General features: G+C 43.0%; 1 long non-coding RNA gene across 1 annotated transcript; it reads right to left on the reverse strand.

The window, feature by feature from the left end:
* Positions 1–774: 774 nt before the first annotated feature.
* LOC132652195 (uncharacterized) lies at positions 775–10,466 on the reverse strand. Its single transcript, XR_009589673.1, has 3 exons — positions 10,416–10,466; positions 4,526–4,706; positions 775–1,168 (listed from the first exon to the last, which is right to left on the reverse strand). It is a non-coding gene; the product is annotated as an uncharacterized LOC132652195 (long non-coding RNA).
* Positions 10,467–16,254: the final 5,788 nt, after the last annotated feature.

Here is a 16,254-nt window from a genome sequence, read left to right on the forward strand (position 1 = left end):
ACACTTGTTGGCTGGTCAAACTTCTTTTGAGAACTATGTGTTCAGTTCCTTTTATTAATTAGACAATTTGATGGTGTTGAATTTTTGCACTGCTTTATGTGTCTTGGATATTAATCCCTTTATAGTTGGCACAGATTGTTCTCTGTCTTGTAGGTTGTCTCTTCACTCTGAACAGTCATTAATTTCAAAGCACAGAATTAAACTAGTTTCCTTTCAAATGAACATGAGAACCAAACAAACAAAATGATTACTTGATGAGAATACTCACTGGATGCCAAAGATGGAATTCCTGAAGCTTATAAATGGAACTGAAGGGTTTCCTGCAAACACTAAATCTTTGCCTTTTAGCTCCATTCCATATACAAAAATCTATCTTTCTTTAATCAGTCTGTACCCAAGATAAGGTTACTTGTGTTTGTCCTACATTCTCAGTTCCCCAACTCCAAGTGCAGTCTGTTTTCCTGTAAGATTTTCAGATTCATCAAAATACCTAGAAGCATTTTTTTCCATAGCTGTCTGCTTGTATGCTTTTGACTGTAAAAAGCTGTGCCATATGCTATCATATCTTTCAGATTCTGTCTAAGGGATGCTGAAACCTTGATGGGAAAACAAGGAGATTCTGTCAACTGCATGTTGTATTTGCAAGTCACGCAGCAGCTACCTGATTCAGATGCCCAAGCTGTGGGTACCATTTAGCTCAACATCTGTATGGTAAGCTGAGCTATTCATTCTCACCAATATATTTTATTTTGTTACCTTATAGATGATAGCTGATGTGCATGTTGTACGAATATGCTTACATACAGATGTGAGCTCCTGAAACAACAGCCCTGAAGAATTGTTTCAGGTAGGAAATGTAGGGTCATCGTTTTCCTTCATCTCAGGTTAGGAATTTCTAACAACCTAACAAATTCTTTCAGTCTGTTCCAAAAATCTTCAGTGTCAGGCCAGAGAAAGCTGGAAGAAGGGCCAGGTTTTATTATCCCCTGCAATCCAGGGTCAAGAACTGCTGACCATGATGATATACACTAATCGTCGTTACTTGAGGCCCAGGCGGGAATGAAGCAGGACTGAACAAATGACAGAACACTGTGAAGGTTCTGCTGAGGAACTTCACATGGTACATCATGCTGAAGGCTGAATTTCCTTGCATCGTCTCATTGTAGTCCTATAATTTAATGAGAAAAAAGTTCTCGTGGTCACCTATTTTACTTAAGCATGCAAAAACCTCCATAAAAACCAAAAAAAAAAAAAAAATCAAGAGTTGATGTTTATATTTGAAGACGAGTTCAAAACACACCTCTTAATGAGTCTATACCAGCTTGTCTGGGTCACAGCTGACCAGCCTCCTCAAAGCAACTCTGAGCACTTGAAATTCAAGCCACCCCAGACTGGGGAGATGGTACTGATGACATACACTCGTGGCAAGCTCATGCATCAGAGCAATAGTGGCAACCATCCCTGTCCTGATACAAACATTCATTACTGAATTCTCAGTCAAAACTTTATAGTCTTTGGTTGAAGTTAGGGAATAAGAGATTGCCAAAGTTACTAGTCTTTAAAACTGAAATGTAGGCCATTTGAACTAGTCACATGGGTGAGGTATACTTTATAACACTGTATGTCACGGTGACATGTTTCCTTACATTTCTGGCAAACCCTGTCTGAACTGGGTTTTTGATGTGGGATTTATAAAATTGGGCCCTGGAACAACAAGGTAGACTGGTGTCACCTGCCATCTTGATCTGTTTAAGCTGTTAAAGTCTGATGGCGACAACTATTTTAAATGCTCATCGTAGTGCTGTGAACATCTCTATTAAATTCCATGTAAGGGGACACTTCTCCCAGAGGAAGAAAAATGATGCACTCTTTTTTCTTTTTTGGTCTTTGGAATATGCTTGGTCATGACATATTACACAATGGTACCATGAGGCAGACAAATGAAGAAATTGAACACAGAAAACTTCTGAAGCCAAACAAGCAAATAATTGTCATTGCAATTATTTCACTGTGGCTGACAACAGAAAGACAAAGAAGACTGAAAGTCTCCCATAATGCCAGGACAGTCATAAAAGGCTTATGAATACAAAGAGTATTTCTAAGAGACAGAGCATTCTCACAGTGCACAATATACAGTAAATCCTCATTATTCTGATCACAGAGCTTCTTTTCCCCAAATAGTATGCAATTCAAAAACAATTCCCATTCCTTGACTGCCTAAATCATCCCATTGTTATTTTATTAAAATACAAGCTCATTTTAACCTAGCTAATTCAAAGTCAAATTTTACCAGCCCTTACATGGTAACTAATGAGGTTTTACTTCAACTCTGTTTTGTCTCCTGGGCTCTAGCAACTCCCAAATTGCCCACACAAAAGCAACTATGCAGTGTAAAAGGAAATCACCACACTGAATGGTAATAACATATGTGGGAAAACACATGTTGAATATTTTTGTGACATTCTCAATTCTCTCTTGGCTTTTAAAATCTCCTGTTACACTTAGCTGTTAAACTATACTCTGAACACATTCAAAGTGTATGGATTCTTAGAAAGTAGGAAGGTGGGAAAGAGGAGGAATGAATGTTTAGTTTTTCATGGGTGACAAAACCCATTAGCACCTAATGAAACCATCTTACCTCAGTCCTCACAACTTGGGTCCTAGAACCCTGCCTGGGGTTGAGGGTCGGGGGATGGGGCAAAGAAGAAAGGGCAGACACATGTAAAGAAAAGCAGAAGTCAAGGGGGATATGTGTACTCGGATGGAGTGGCACCTGCTATCTCCAGAAACCTGGAACCTCTGCATGTTATTAGGGACAGCTGGGGGGTGAGGGAGGCATATAGATAGACTGGTGGCTCCCTCTTACTTGGACACTCCCTACACCCCCAATTCCACCTCCATAGCAATTTCCCCTAAGAGAGAAACATTCCATCCTTCAGGGAATTCCATTAAGACAGGAAGTAAACAATTCAAATACCTTTAGGAAGTCCCTGAAACAGACCAGATTCACTAGGTTCCTCCCTCCCCAAGAGTAAACAATAAAGACTGCTGGGAGTCACTCACAGATAAGTCCAGCTGTGAAGACGACTTAAATAAGGCCAGTTGTAAAGAAGATGCTGAGGTCAGCCAGCATCAGTAGGCCCAAAGTAGCAGAGAATACCCTAACTGCTTAAAAGAAACAAAGACCAGATGAGTTGCCTGGAAGAGGCTTAGACCAACTGAGCCACTAGGAAAATTCACTCTCAAACTGTTGAGCTGCTAGCATGCTGTACAATGTGCTCCAGGATCCCAGCTTTTGTGAACTGTCACTCATGCTAGGGTGGACTTTGGGGATACAGCTTTCTTTGGGTCATTTATGCTCCTGTAAGTAACCCCTTAACCATACTTCTGCAAGTAACTCTTTAGTTCACCAAGTTAGACTTTGGTGGTATCCCTATTTTGGTTAGTCATGGGATCCCTTCTGAGATGAGCAGATGTGTGGTATGTGTGTTGTAGGTCTCCAGAAGTCTATCACAGTATGCCCCCAGGAAAGTTTGGTCATCCTTCTGACCCTGGCCCATCATAGTAACAGCTTTACCAATTTCCAATGGGTCTGTGGCTTAGAATCCTTCATATGACTGCTGTGCTAGTAATATACATTCCCTCAGGACTTCATTCAGAGCTTTCTTTGCCTAAAGAATCCCATATAACCGTATAATATATGGAACCTGACTGCATACAAAAACACCACAGAGTCCTCATGGTGTCCACCATAGAGATTAGCTGTGATCAATCACATCTTCTTTTATAGGTGGAGAAAAGCACAGAAAGTTTATCTGCTTCTACACAATCCACCATGACCCGGCTCTGTGAAAAACTTGGTCTCAAGACAGCCCCTTTGCCTTCAGTTTCCCCTCCCCAAAGATAGTAGTGAATACCCAAATTCAAAGATAAGCCCAACCTTGTTAGCAGATCAGCAACCACCCTAGGCTTTTGAGAATACTGGAGAAAGTGGTAGGTCCCCCTGAGTCCTGTAAGTACAGGAGGCCCCTCATAGCCTGTATGTAGACAGGGCCTGGTTGAATACAGCCACTCGTCTGAAGCCTGTCTGCTTAGAATCTCAACTGCCTTCTTCCCCCAACACTTATCTATATCTTGCGGGTGTATGCTCATGTGTATGCATGTGTATATGTACATGGGAGTATGTACATGTGTGTGTGCATGAATGTGGGGACCAAAGGACAACTGCAGCTGTCATTTCTCAGGTACCATCTACCTTTGCTTTTCTAATTGGCCTAGAACTCACCAGGCTGGGCTATCTAGGCTGTACACTAGGCTGACTGCCCAGTAAGCCCCAGGGACCCTCTTGCCTTTGCTCTTCCAGCATTGTGATTGCTAGTATAAGCTACCATGCCCATCTTTGTGTGAGTTCTGGGGGTTCAACACAGGTTCCTGTGCTTGTAAGACAAGAATTTTACTGACTGAGATATCCCCCTAACTCTCTACAGTATAATTTTTGAAGAGATACTCACTCAGTATCACCCACCTGGGTTCTTCTGTTGGGGTTGTAGATCCTCTAAGGCATATTCTCTGGGGTGATATACCCCTTCCCCTGGTCCTGTGGCTATTGATTGCAAAAGTCAGATAGCAGCACACATAAACAGATTTAGCTTCTGTCCTGTAGGAAGTGAGGCCAGTGGATGGTCAGGAATGATACAGGAGCTGGCCTGCCGGCAGAAGGACAACTGCATCAGTGGTATAATTAGCACTCAGAGCCCTTGAGGAGTCCACACTGCAGCTCTCCTTTAGACAGAACTTCTTGACTGGGTCCTCTGCCCTCCTTGCCTTCTCCTGAGGCCTCACATCAATCAATGTTTTCTAGAACACAGCTTTAGCCTATGTTCTATAAACAAGGACAATGATTTTTTTTTTTTTTTGCCTTCCCTGGTCTTGCCTTCTCTCACCAGAATATCCTTCTTTACACAATTCTCGGTGCACTCAGGACCCCACAGTAGCTCCCTTCTGAATAGAAACCCCTTATGCCTCTGCAAACTTTTATGCAAGTGCCATGGGGCATTTTTAGTTTCTGCATAGCTTTCCTACTATTGGAAAGAGAAAACATTCGTAACAGAAAATAACTTTCCTGAACTAGGTATGCCAAAAATTTATGATATTTTGTTTCGCAGATGTATCCCCCACCCCAGGGTGTACAGTAGGAAGGATGAATTGTCATTCCTTTGGAAGCCTCCTGTAGCACCTTACCCTCAGAATGAATACAAGAGCCGACTATTCCTCAGTTTAAGACTGGGTTAAGAAAACCTGGCCCTGGTGCAGATGTCTATTAGTTACTTGCATCATCGTTTTGACAGAATACCTAACAAAAGTAACTTTGGAGATGGAGGTTTCCTTTAGGCTCGTAGTTTGAAGGAATGCAGTCCTTCGCAACAGGGAAGGCTTGGTGGCAGGAACGTGGGGCAGCCGGTCACACTGTGTTTAGAATCAGAAAGGAGAGGGGGATGAATGCTCTTCTTCAGCTGGTTTTCTTCCTTTAGCTCCAGTCTAGGAATGGTCTGCTTGAAATGCCCAGAGGTATGTCTCCTAGGTGATTCCAAAGCCAGTCAAGGGGACAGTGAGAAATAAGCTCAACAGGGTTGATAACTTCACTCATCAAACCACGAGCTCTTTGTTCTTGCTGCTGGGACTAGGGACGGTTCCAATTGTGAAACACAGACATTTGATACTCTGTCAGAGGCCAGCTGAAGATGCACATACGTACCCACACACCCACATACATGCATATACATCTGGCCCCACATGAACAAGTAGCTGTAGCTTCAGAAGTAATAAACTCTGGGGAAAGTCAGGTAGAGAGAACATTTGGGAGCTTTGATGTGTCTATGCAGAAGGCTTAACATCTGCTTGAGAAAGGCTTGAAGATTACACTGGTATGGAGGCTGGCAATTCATAAGCTTCTGATTCTTGCTGAATGGGGGCTCCCTCCTGTTGCCGCTTAAAGACTCCTGGTCTAGCCAGGAGAAGCAGTCACCCCTCATAAGAGACAAACCCTTAAACGCCAGAGTCTGCTTTCCTTCCTGGCTTTGCTAACTCTTTCCAATGGGCACATGTTTCCCACCTGCTGTAAGAGTAGGCGCTGATTTGCTATCTCCTCGTTAAAGAAGGCAGAAGTGGAATCAGGACATACAGCTTTGTATGATATCTTGGGCAAAGCCCCACCTCATTCTCTCCTGTAAAAACAAGACACTGAACTAAGATGGTCTAAGATCAATCTTTTCTGATGCCCCTTTGAAGCTTCTCTGGAAGCATAAGGGTATATATAGCTTTAAGAACATTAGCAGAGGCGTGCATGTATGTCTGTGTGTGTGTGTGTGTGTGTGTTTGTGTGGGGGTGATCTGCACCAATAAAGGTGAAGATGTATAACTGCCATTTACATCTTTGGATAAACTCCCTGCTAAGTTTTGGTTTCTTAGCAAATTGTTATCTGTCTCATTCGGTTTGAGTCTAAACGTAAGAACACTAAGTTGAGCCAGTGCTGAAATTTGTGCCCACATCAAAAGAAGTAATCAATACGTGTTAACCATTGCCATTCATCCTCTATGGCTCAAATGATTTACCAAACTGCCTTCTCCACAAGAAGAAACTGAATAGTGAAGGTTCATGGGTGGTTGAAGAAATGACACCAGTTATCTCATTTAAATTTCATCAAAGCCATATGGAGTTGAAGTATTACCCCTCTCTTCCATTTTAGAGACAGAGAAACTAATCAAGTTGAAGACAAGCACTTAATGACCAGCTCTGGGCCAGGGAAGTGGGGAGCAAATTCTAGCATGTGCTATTTTCTATGGGATCTACACAACCACAGTAGGTCAGCACTAGGCACTGATGTGGGGTTCCTGGATGGCATGCTGAAAAGAATTGGGCTCTGTGGGCTCTGGGGACCCACACAGTCCTAACCAGGGAGAGGAAGGTGGGAAATAAGTCACCAACTCCAGAGCAACTCCTGTACCCAGTTGGCACCTCTTCTCCCAACACTCAGCTCCACTCTATAATACAAAGCAAATAATACATGTTTTGCCTCAGAAAGCACTTCACCTACAAACTCCAACTCAGAGGCTAGGAAGATGGCTCAGCAGTGAAATGTACATAACATATTGTTCTCACAAAGGATGAGAGTTCCGTTCCAATCGCCCTCTTCAGGCAACTCACAACCACCTGTAATTGCAGCTCCTGGGCATCCAATACTCTTTTCAGGCTTCTTCAGAGCCTGAACTCACGTGCCAGATCCCACGCACAGACACACTTGCACATGTGTAACTAGACACACCAATAGAATCTTAGCAACAACAAAACAAAACCCAACTCTGCAGCTGTATCCCAGGGTGTAAGTGAATACGAGTCTGAGGGGCGGTTTGACTCGGCGCCCGCTCTGGTTGTTAGGAGGACAGTTGCTCTCCTTCCGATACATTGGAACTTGTGTGCTACAGTCTGTTCTGTGTTGCAGTTAGCAGATCAATTCATCTACCAGCTACAGCAATCACAGTGTTAAAAATCAGACTTGCTTTACTGGTAGATTTAATCAGGTCTTCAAGAATGTATGGCTTTCCTGGCTAGTTAGGGAGCTTTAAAATATTCACATTCCACAACAACAAGGTGCTGAAAATATGTGCTCTGCGTTCTCTTTGATTGCGAATCAGGCTTCTCAGTTGACACTGTTGATTCACTTCTGGGAGCTTATTAATAGCCTTCTCCCAGATGTGTCTAAATCTCACTGGGCAATTCCAGCACGTCGTAGAGCCAGATATACAGAACTTCACCCTAAGAGAACTTTCTTCCTGTTCCTAATTTAGAATATGCATTGACTTAGCATTTTAAATTGTAGTGGAGGATAAATAAATAAAACGATGCTCGGTTTCTGCTTCTCTGTGGTGGCTGAAATGCCATGTTGTGCACCATAAAGCAGCTATTAGAGTTTATTCGTAGATAACACAAGTGTATTAAGCAAGCAGTGAAAAGATAAGCACATGTTCCCCAAAACCGAGAGTGACTCTGCCTGGTGCTGAGGGCTTAGGGACATCCCAGACTGCCCCACTATTCAGTGTTGACTGGGGCTAGAGGTGGATGGTACTCCCTAGGCAACCTGTCATCAGGAAGGCCAAAGCCAATGCACAGGGACCCTATCTGCCCCGCCTCAGCCCTGCAAGTAAAGGTAAACAAAAGACCAAATTGAGCAGTAGTACCAAAATACAAAGTGACTTGGTCTTTCTCTTTTCTGTGTTGCTTTAATTACCAATGCCTGCCCTGCAACCTCCTTCTTCCAAAGCTGTAGATGAGCTGAAAACCAGTCCTAATGAGCTAACAATTCATCCTTGACCCCAAGACCCAGTGACTTCTGCTACTTAAATGAGTTTCACCAAGAGGGCCATGGTTGACTTAAAGAAGAATTTGCACAAACACGGGTTTGCACTGACAGTCCCAGCAGACAGGTATGAATGGAAGGATGTCTCTTGACCTGCAAAATACACTTTTTAGCATCAACTTCACTTTCTCTCATCCCCTACTACCTTGGTCCTCACCTCCATGTAACACTCAAGCCACAGTTCTCCACAATTCTCCCCACCCCTCTTGATTTTTAAACTAAAGGAGTAGACTGTCTCTGACTGGACCCCTGACTCAGTCCACTTCTGTCACTGCCTCTTAATGGCAGAAACTCTGTCATCAACAAGCTTATGTGCATGGGACCATAGTGGCAATCACTGAATATTTGCCAGAGCCTATTTTTGAGAAAGCAAGTTAGAAGAGGATGTTTCATGGCTCAGAGTAATTCTAGAAATGGACTGTATGGAGAGATCTCTGCATCATTGGTTGTTTCTCTGAGACCGGAGATAAACCCTGGTCTTTCTGGGGCTGAACTGTCTGGCAGACAGAGGCAAGCTCCAAGTGTCTTTTGGAACATCGGTAGAGATGTTGGCAGGTTAAGGTCACCTCCTACTCACTCTTTTGCACTTAATTTACTGTCAGTATCGCAACACAAAGGTAATATGTAAGAAAGACCCTGTTGGATGCCTTGCCTTAGAACAGTTAAAATGAAGAATGGAGTGTTTTTTCAGATGATGAAAATTTCCAATTTATAAACACAAACGAGCACAGAAATGTTCATTTTAACCTCAATAAAAAGCACTTCAAAATGACGTCAACATGACTTGAGAGACTAGTCCATAATCCCATTATTTAACAAATAAGAAGAGAGTGTGTGTCAGTGGTACAGAAAGCAAAGTTGTACCCTTGACACAATGCCTACTGAGCACTTGGCCGTCCTTCTAAACATGGTGGTGAATGCTTTTAATAAGGTGTTTAATTCTCACAGTTAAACTTGTGAGATGAACCCAACTAAGACCCCTGTTTACAGATACAGAACTGAAGCCCTACTAACTAAACATAGGTCCTGCAAAGCCAAGGCTCAGGCCCAGGTTTATCTGACCACAGAGCCCTGTGATGGTTAGCGAGAGCCTGCATATAATAGACTTCCAACACTATCCTGCCATGTGAACTCTATTCCCATAGAATTGTGTTTATTTCCCCTGGGGAATGCCTTCGCCTGCACAATGAATGCTTCCTCTCCCCTCCTCAGTAACACAGCCTAACACACTCACTCTGCCCCCACTCGACCATCAGAGCTTCCATAGCCTCAGCACACCTGGTGATAGTGATGATGAGAACTCTTTGTGTGTTCTTCATTATTTCTCTGTTCCTACTGTGAACTCTGAACTATCTAATAATTTTAAAGCTTCACAGGACTCCAGTAAAGGCACTTTTGAACAGCATATATAGCTTTGAGTCCCTGTTTTGCAGAACCTTGAATTAACCTTAAATTACTCAGCAGTGGTCACTGGTAGGCTGTGGTAATTATCTTTAATCATCTAGACACAATCTAGAATCATGAGGGAATAGTCTCAGGGAGCACCTTTTTTTTTTTTTTTCCTAGAGTGAGCTGGCTTGTGGAAGTGTCTGTGGGATATTAAGTTTTTAATATCCATTTTATTTTTAAGTTTATGTATATATGTATGTTCTGTGTGGGGGAATACATTCTTGAGTGCAAGTACCTGTGAAGGCAAGGGGTGTTGGATCTCCTGGAGCTGGAGTCACAGGATATTGTAAGCTCCCCAAGATGGATGCTGAGAATCTAATTCTCCTCTAGAAGAGCAGTATGTGTTCTTAACTTCTGATCCAGCTCTTCAATCCCTGTTTTAAGTAAATTGATGTGGGAAAACCTTGCCCATTGTAGGTGGAACCACTCCCTAGGCAGAGAATTCTGAACTTCATAAAAGAGGAGAAATTTAGTAAGCACAAACAAGTGGGTAAATGAACATGAATGCATTCATTTCTCTCCACACTTGACTGTAGATGTAATGTGACTTACTGTTTCAAGCTTCTGTCTTGACTTCCCAACAATGATAGGCTGTAACCTGAAATTATAAGATGAAATAAATTCCTTTATTTTATCACAGCAACAGAAATAAAACTAGGACAAGCCTTAAAGCTGAAGCTTTAAGCTCACTGTGCATTGCTGCTCCTTAAGAGGAAGGAAAGGAAAGAGTTTGACTCTGTGTATTCAGATGTGACTACTATGAGGGGTGGCGAACAGCAACCTAGCAACCAAGACTAAGGCCTTGACCACAATGGGAATACAGAAGAGGGACCACAGAACACTACATGGAGGATGAGTGCTTAAACTAAGCCCTAAGGTGTGTAAAACAAGAGGCCGGGAGAAAAAGTCTCCTACTCAGATGGATGATGAATGCCAAGGCTCCAATAGCTGAAGCCCAGAGGGAATATTCATGATTTTCTCACCGGGGCCTGACAAAAGCAGTGAGAAACAGGACTCTGTTTTGCTCATTACTGTTTCTAGTATTTACAACAGGTCTCAAAAATATATGGGGAAGCCAGGCAAAGTGGTGCATGCCTGTAATTCTAGCACTCTGGGAGGCAGAAGGGGGTGGATCACTGTGAGTTCGAGGCCAGCCTTGGCTACAAAGTGAGTCCAGGACAGCCAAAGCTACACAGAGACCCTGTTTCAAAAAAACAAAACAAAAGGAAAATACAAAAACAAAAACAAAAAAAGGGGGGGGGGAATTAAAACGTTTCACTTGGGAAACACAAGCAAAAAACAAGTTTTGGATGTCCTTGAGGGTCTGAGGTTAAATAGTCTTCTGTTTGCAGTGCAAGAGTCCAGTTATTGTGGAAGAGACATGGTCTGAAATTTACATTAAATAGGAAGTTATTTGAAGGACAAGCTGCCTCATATGGACATTAGGGCAGGGCTCAGATAAGAACAGGGGTCAGAGGAGAATTGATAAAGTCAGGATTATAAATCACCCAGGCAAGAAGGAATGAAGGTTTATTAGACATTGAGAAGAGGGAAGAACATGGATTACCAAGAGGTATGCCCAGAGGAGAAGCCTTACCATCCCTCCTTACCCCATTGTTCCTACATCACCCACAGACAAGGGAAAATCCTTATAGTGATTCAGATCCCCCTAGGTGTAAGTAGCACCTTGACAGAAGAAGACACAGTTACTCAATCATGTTAGCACTTCATTTCTATGACTAAGCAGTAGGTAACCCCAGACATCTGCCTAGAAGTTCTCAAACACGCATTTGTTTGGCAGGAAGGAGAAAACCTTCTGATTTTTGGATGGAGCTTTTATTCCTTGGCTAAAGACATTGTGGTCTTCTGACACACACAGCCAAGGTTTTCAATTTATCACCCAAGTAACTCTTCACAAGCCAATAGTACCTGTTTCAGCTTTCAGCCCTGGCCCGAGCTCCACACACATGGACTCCAAATCTGGATGTTGATAGTATTCCTTGCATTAGGACCTGTGGGACTGGGGCTGTACCCCCATGCTTCCATGGTTCGGAAGGACTTCACCGTATTTGGCTTAAAGGAATGAATTTCTACAAGATATTTCACACCAATTGTGTTAGAGTAACAGGATACTGACTAAGGACTGGGGCTAAAAGGAACCAAATGCGAAGAGCCTCTCTTCTGGCCTTTTTCAACCAGAACAGGGAACCTGGAAGAATCTAATCTGCTCATATTCAGGTCTCTTTTCAGTGGGCTCAACGTTAATTATGCTCCTCCCTTTTGGGAGCGGGAGGAAGGAGACTGCATGAATTCTCCGGAGTTCCCTGGTCCTGAAAGCAAAAGTTATTTGTCTGCAGACCGAGGAGGTGAGCATTCCTGGGTAGGTGTTAGGGTCACACTGCTTTAATTGTGATGCACAATACACTGGCATTGACATGTCTCAGTATGTTCCTTGCACAGTGGTTTTTAGATTGGTGCCATGGTTGCCCAAAAGGTGATGTTGGATCGCAGCTGAGGCAGACTGGCAAGCTTCTACTCACTCTTGGCTCTCCTCTCTCAGTGCCACTAAGCCTCACCACCATCCGCCCACAAATATGGCGCGCAGGGTGCTCCACAAACACAGGAAACAATGTAGCTGTCCCCCATCCTTTCTCTCTCTCTTGGGACTTGTGTTCTACTTTGCCCAGATTTTCTGAAAATCTAACAAGGCTCACTCTAACCTAGCAGAACGATGCCCAGACTTGCTAACCACAGAGGCCACTTTCTCAGGACAGATACCTGAAGTCCAGCCATCTTGGCTTTAGCTGAGTTACAGGGCTCTTTAGAAGCAACTCTGTCTAACAGCATGACCACCAATCTGCCTTCCCAGGATTGCTTGGAATGTTTTACTCCATCAATGCCGTTGGTGCTCTGTGTTGGACTCTGGTGAAGAAATGACCATGGCCAGCACATGTCTGGACTGCCTCTCTCTCATGGGCTTCACTTTGCCAGCTCAGCTCAGAGTAAACCAAGACACTGTAAATCTTTGTCAAAACTTTGGTGTCCTTTGAAATAAATCCATCACAAATGGTATGTATCTCAAATTTAATTGCCTGGTGACCCATGTTAGAATAAGGTCAGAAAGGGATTTTTCAAAAAAATGTTAGATCGCTTTGACCGTTTTTATTGCCTTTCCTTTAACCCACTTGTCTATTTAAGAGTATTTTCTTTAACTGTTCTCTTTAAATACCAAGGATAATGATAAGTTAAATAAAAGAATATTGATCTATGAGTTTTTTTCACAGTAGACCACTTCTAAAAGATATCCAAGTAATTTGTATATCAAGGGGAAAGAAAGTGTACCTCTTATTATTGAAATAGTGCTTTAAAAGTAAAAGGGGACTGGAGAGATAGCTCAGCAATTAACAGTGCATACTGCCCTTGCAGAAGACCTGGATTCAGTCCTCCATACCCGTGCCAGGACGCTCACGTCCTCCTATAACTCAAGCTGCAGAGGATCTGACACCTCTGGACTCTATACGTGCCTACACTCACTTGCACATATGTCCTTCCACCCGTATAAAAACACACATCTACATTGTTAAACAAATGATGAAAATAAGTCTTTAAATAAATACATAAACTAAAAAAGGACACCAGCAGATATATCATTCTTCCTGGGTTTCCTTTCTTTGTGAAGAAGAAGGCAAGAGATTCCTCTAGCTTAGAGACAGGATCCACATACTTATACACTCAGGCACACATATACTCATGCCCCCCCCCCACACACACACAGATGTCTCACCTAAAAGGAAAGAATTGTTTACTATGGCGCAAGATATGAATGACTGTTTTCTGGGAATATGGATTCAGTTTGCCCTGAAAAGCCTTGCTCCTCTGTGAAAGTAGTACACGGGATTTCTTCAGTTACAGAATAACAACAACGAAAACATCATATATGAAGGCATTTACTGAAGGCATTGGGGGACAGGTAGGCAGGTTACAAAAAAGCAGGAAAAACTTTTGTATGTATTTCAGAATTATCTAGTGACTTTCTTAGCTTCTAGGTTTATGGAAGTTAGTGGCCTGTTAAAAAGATATTTTCAAGATTTTGATAGAGAGAAGGACATATAAGTCAGACACAGGAGTGGGTAATGAATGGCTTTCAAAGGGAAAGCCAAAAATAGCCAAGGATATGACCCTTACATTTTAACACTAGTCGTTTGGCCCTATAGAATCATTAGCACAGGTGGGCTTTCTTTCTTTCTTTCTTTCTTTCTTTCTTTCTTTCTTTCTTTCTTTCTTTCTTTCTTTCTTCCATAGTGGTAAATAAATAGTATTGAACTATTTTGTTTATTATTAGCACCTGTTAGATTTTATAACTGCCTAATAACACCTAGGGGCTGGCCAAATAATTCCAGCTGTACTACCTCAATAACCTCTCCATCCACCTCCCAGCTCCCATCAGATGCCTTCTGTCTTAACCATTCTTATCTGGCTTGTCTTCCATCCGTAATTCCATAAATATTTGTTTATCCTTCATCTGGATCATTCCTTTCCACACCCCGTTCGTAGTCCTTCCTCCCCACCCACATGGTTCCTTTTCCACACTAACCCATAGTGGCTTCCTCCTCTCTTCTTTCTTCCCGCCTGTCTCTCATCTGCTTCCCATGATTCTCTTGTCCCCAAAGCCCAGATACCTTAGCCACACCTACGTCCTTTTGCCATGCCCAGGTACAGGCCTTTTTTTAGTAGCCAATCAGGAATAATGCCTTAGGCAAGTTTATACAACAAGGGTAGGTTTATCTGAGCAGTAACCAGATCTTGAGGGCCAGTAATTAGCATCAAAATACAAGCATCAGACCAACCCCCAGCATTCTTTTCTTTCTCTGTCTCTCTGTCTCTGTCTTCTGAGAACATCCGTGAACACCTGAACACCACTTTCCCAGAGCACTAAGCCAAATTCCATCCAATCACAAATTCAATCCAATAGACAGCCTACTGAGTGTGTATCTGTGCATTTGACTTCTTCAGTGACGGTGAGGAAATTCATCCTCCTCGCACACACCTGTCACCTGTAAGCTCATCTTTATCTTCACCACTCCTTAAATGGAGGAGATACAGTCACAGAATAGGCACTTCCTGCCATGCTTGCCGAGAAGCACAGTGGTCAATCATCCAGCACACTTTCAGTCTGCGCACATGGGGTGAAAGTGTGAATGGGAGGGCCTGGTGTCTCTAAGGTCAGATTTCTAGCCTGAGACTGAATGTGTAAATTGTTACCTCCTCCGCCTACAGCAGTCCAACAGGCGAGTCAGAGAGCCAGGCAGGGACCACCGAACTGCAGGGAGGGTTGAACAGCCTCAGCAAGTCTGTAGGTAACAGAAGGTGTGTGGGAACAGCCCGGTGCTGTCCCATCCTTGGATTTTTCCCTTAATTCACAGAACTGTCTGTCACCTTTCAAACTTAATTGAAGATACACATTAAATTAATATGCAGGCTCTTGGCTCACCTGGGGGATTTTAAAACAAAAAAAGACCATCAGCTGAGTGCCTAGAAAGCTCTAGAAGAACCAACCACCAGTATGCTCTTCCCAGACTTCCTATGTCTTCTCTGACTTCCTATGTCTTCTCTGACCGAGTGTGTGATTGTGAGGAGAAGAGCTTCTGGAATATCTCAGGGCACATTTGCCTATTTGCAGATTGGATTGGCAGAGGTGAACTATGATGTCCTAAGGTGTTCTAATGTGTTTACTCTGCACCTCTTAGAGAGGGTACGATCTTCGACTGTTCCCAAATGGGTACGTGCAAAACAGCATGGAAACAAGGATCTGTATGGTACAGCAATGACAGTTTACACGTCCGGTTGATTCTCGAAAGGCTCTGACCCCGACAGGCCTCAGATATCTGTACTTCCTCGGTTTGCACTGTTAATCATGCACTCCACCAAATGACAAAACCCCCCTTGTTTTCTGCTGTGTGCCGAATTGAAGCATTCTGCTGTCTAGTGATTTGGGCCATTATTAAAGAGAACATCCCACCATTACCTTTTTACACAATATACAGTTCTTAACATTCCAAGACCTGAACTTACGTGATCTATATCCTGAGCTCCTTCGATGAGACCGGCAAAGACGACTGGACGTTGGAAAAATAAGTTCATTTTCTCTGTAAATCCCAGTCAGAATAGATGGCAACCAAATAAATTCAGTATTTAACCGGATGAGAGCAAGCATGTATAACAAAACAGCATGATAATCCGGGTGTGGGTGTTCCTAGTTCCAACTGGGAGACAGAGGAAGAGACATTTGAACAAGACTATGTGATAGTGAGAAGCTATCACTTCTATTCCCTCTAGAAGTCTCCATGTGTAGAGCCCGGTATCTGGTTACTAAAGGTACAGCATTTCACGT

This window comes from Meriones unguiculatus, chromosome 2 (assembly GCF_030254825.1).
Source record: "Meriones unguiculatus strain TT.TT164.6M chromosome 2, Bangor_MerUng_6.1, whole genome shotgun sequence".
Taxonomy (NCBI): Eukaryota; Metazoa; Chordata; class Mammalia; order Rodentia; family Muridae; genus Meriones; species Meriones unguiculatus.